Genomic DNA, 4,002 nt, shown 5'->3' with positions numbered 1-4,002 from the left:
ATTTGGGTGACCAGGTGCACGCGGTTCATAACAGCGCGGTTATCTGCTTTAATGTCCGAGGAGGGGTGCTTAAGTGTGGGTGCCCTGGTTCACCTGGTATGCGAGGTTGTGGAGGTGGGGGGGGTCCCCTGCTGGTATCATCCCCGAAATAGAGGGGTGATACCCGGGTGGTGAGTAAGGGCCTACAAGCCTGGAGGTCAATAGCTCCAGGGGGTAAGCTCTACTGTCATGTCCGTAAATAGAGTGGTGTTACCCGGGTTTTGAACCATATTTTAATTTTTGGGTTACCAGATGCACACGGGTCTTTTGGAAAACAATCACAATCTGCATCCATCGTAATATCTTAAACTGTATATAAAGCACCTAAGGACGGGCCTGACCGAGAGAGGGCCGTAGTAGGGTACTCCCCTAGCGGGCTATATCAATAGAATGACCGGTAAAATGATTTAAAACAGTTTTATAATTTTTGGGTTACCAGATGCACACGGGTCTTTTGGAAAACAATCACAATCTGCATCCATCGTAATATATGAAACTGTATATAAAGCACTGAAGGACGGCCCCGACCGAGACAGGGCCTTAGTGGGGTGCTCCCATAGCGGGCTATATCAATAGAATGACCGGTAAAAGTATTTAAAACCGTTTTATAATTTTTGGGTTACCAGATGCACGTTTTCAATCACCAGTTGCACGGAGGATTAATAGCAATCTGCATCCATCGTGATTTCTTAAAGTGTGTAAAAAGCACCCAAGGACGGCCCTGACAGAGAGAGGGCCGTAGTGGGGCACTCCCCTAGCGGGCTATATCAATAGAATGACGGGTAAAAGTATTTAAAACCCTTTTATAATTTTTGGGTTACCAGATGCACGTTTTCAATCACCAGGTGCACGGAGGAAAATGAGCATTTGCATCCATAGTCATGTTTTAAACCGTCCATAAAGCACTCTTGGCCGGCCCCGGCAGAGAGAGAAAGAGATGGTGAAAAAAAAAAAAAATCATCATCAGACCTTCCATAAATAATTCGGGCCGGCCCCCATTGCTAAAGGTCCGTAGTAGGGTGCGCCATAAGCGGACATGAATAGATGGAACACCGCTAACCGCATAGAGAACCGTGTTTTGGGTGACCAGGTGCACGTTTTCAATCACCAGTTGCACATTTTCAATCACCAGTTGCACGGAGGATTAATAGCAATCTGCATCCATCGCGATTTCTTAAAGTGTCTATAAAGCACTCAGGACGGGCCCGACCGAGACAGGGCCTTAGTGGGGTGCTCCCATAGCGGGCAACAATGAGAGGGGTGCCTTTAAATTCATTTTGAACCATATTTGAAATTTTGGGTTACCAGATGCACGTTTTCAATCACCAGTTGCACGGAGGATTAATAGCAATCTGCATCCATCGTGATTTCTTAAAGTGTGTAAAAAGCACCCAAGGACGGCCCTGACAGAGAGAGGGCCGTAGTGGGGCACTCCCCTAGCGGGCTATATCAATAGAATGACGGGTAAAAGTATTTAAAACCCTTTTATAATTTTTGGGTTACCAGATGCACGTTTTCAATCACCAGGTGCACGGAGGAAAATGAGCATTTGCATCCATAGTCATGTTTTAAACCGTCCATAAAGCACTCTTGGCCGGCCCCGGCAGAGAGAGAAAGAGATGGTGAAAAAAAAAAAAAAATCATCATCAGACCTTCCATAAATAATTCGGGCCGGCCCCCATTGCTAAAGGTCCGTAGTAGGGTGCGCCATAAGCGGACATGAATAGATGGAACACCGCTAACCGCATAGAGAACCGTGTTTTGGGTGACCAGGTGCACGTTTTCAATCACCAGTTGCACATTTTCAATCACCAGTTGCACGGAGGATTAATAGCAATCTGCATCCATCGCGATTTCTTAAAGTGTCTATAAAGCACTCAGGACGGGCCCGACCGAGACAGGGCCTTAGTGGGGTGCTCCCATAGCGGGCAACAATGAGAGGGGTGCCTTTAAATTCATTTTGAACCATATTTGAAATTTTGGGTTACCAGATGCACGTTTTCAATCACCAGTTGCACGGAGGATTAATAGCAATCTGCATCCATCGTGATTTCTTAAAGTGTGTAAAAAGCACCCAAGGACGGCCCTGACAGAGAGAGGGCCGTAGTGGGGCACTCCCCTAGCGGGCTATATCAATAGAATGACGGGTAAAAGTATTTAAAACCCTTTTATAATTTTTGGGTTACCAGATGCACGTTTTCAATCACCAGGTGCACGGAGGAAAATGAGCATTTGCATCCATAGTCATGTTTTAAACCGTCCATAAAGCACTCTTGGCCGGCCCCGGCAGAGAGAGAAAGAGATGGTGAAAAAAAAAAAAAATCATCATCAGACCTTCCATAAATAATTCGGGCCGGCCCCCATTGCTAAAGGTCCGTAGTAGGGTGCGCCATAAGCGGACATGAATAGATGGAACACCGCTAACCGCATAGAGAACCGTGTTTTGGGTGACCAGGTGCACGTTTTCAATCACCAGTTGCACATTTTCAATCACCAGTTGCACGGAGGATTAATAGCAATCTGCATCCATCGCGATTTCTTAAAGTGTCTATAAAGCACTCAGGACGGGCCCGACCGAGACAGGGCCTTAGTGGGGTGCTCCCATAGCGGGCAACAATGAGAGGGGTGCCTTTAAATTCATTTTGAACCATATTTGAAATTTTGGGTTACCAGATGCACGTTTTCAATCACCAGTTGCACGGAGGATTAATAGCAATCTGCATCCATCGTGATTTCTTAAAGTGTGTAAAAAGCACCCAAGGACGGCCCTGACAGAGAGAGGGCCGTAGTGGGGCACTCCCCTAGCGGGCTATATCAATAGAATGACGGGTAAAAGTATTTAAAACCCTTTTATAATTTTTGGGTTACCAGATGCACGTTTTCAATCACCAGGTGCACGGAGGAAAATGAGCATTTGCATCCATAGTCATGTTTTAAACCGTCCATAAAGCACTCTTGGCCGGCCCCGGCAGAGAGAGAAAGAGATGGTGAAAAAAAAAAAAAATCATCATCAGACCTTCCATAAATAATTCGGGCCGGCCCCCATTGCTAAAGGTCCGTAGTAGGGTGCGCCATAAGCGGACATGAATAGATGGAACACCGCTAACCGCATAGAGAACCGTGTTTTGGGTGACCAGGTGCACGTTTTCAATCACCAGTTGCACATTTTCAATCACCAGTTGCACGGAGGATTAATAGCAATCTGCATCCATCGCGATTTCTTAAAGTGTCTATAAAGCACTCAGGACGGGCCCGACCGAGACAGGGCCTTAGTGGGGTGCTCCCATAGCGGGCAACAATGAGAGGGGTGCCTTTAAATTCATTTTGAACCATATTTGAAATTTTGGGTTACCAGATGCACGTTTTCAATCACCAGTTGCACGGAGGATTAATAGCAATCTGCATCCATCGTGATTTCTTAAAGTGTGTAAAAAGCACCCAAGGACGGCCCTGACAGAGAGAGGGCCGTAGTGGGGCACTCCCCTAGCGGGCTATATCAATAGAATGACGGGTAAAAGTATTTAAAACCCTTTTATAATTTTTGGGTTACCAGATGCACGTTTTCAATCACCAGGTGCACGGAGGAAAATGAGCATTTGCATCCATAGTCATGTTTTAAACCGTCCATAAAGCACCTCATGGCCGGCCCCGGCAGAGAGAGAAAGAGGGAAAGTGGTGAAAAAAAAAAAAAATCATCATCAGACCTTCCATAAATAATTCGGACCGGCCCCCATTGATAAAGGTCCGTAGTAGGGTGCAGCCATTAAGCGGACATGAATAGCTGGAACACCGCTAACCGCATAGAGAACCGTGTTTTGGGTGACCAGAGTGCACGTTTTCAATCACCAGTTGCACGGAGAGAGAAAAAAAAAATCATACCTTCCATAAATAATTCGGACCGGCCCCCATTGAAAAGGTCCGTAGTAGGGTGCATCATTATCGGACATGAATCTCGGGAACACC

This window comes from Oncorhynchus mykiss, unplaced genomic scaffold (assembly GCF_013265735.2).
Source record: "Oncorhynchus mykiss isolate Arlee unplaced genomic scaffold, USDA_OmykA_1.1 un_scaffold_737, whole genome shotgun sequence".
Taxonomy (NCBI): domain Eukaryota; kingdom Metazoa; phylum Chordata; class Actinopteri; order Salmoniformes; family Salmonidae; genus Oncorhynchus; species Oncorhynchus mykiss.
The sequence above is the reverse complement of the archived record's forward strand: the minus strand, read 5'-3'. Positions refer to the sequence as shown.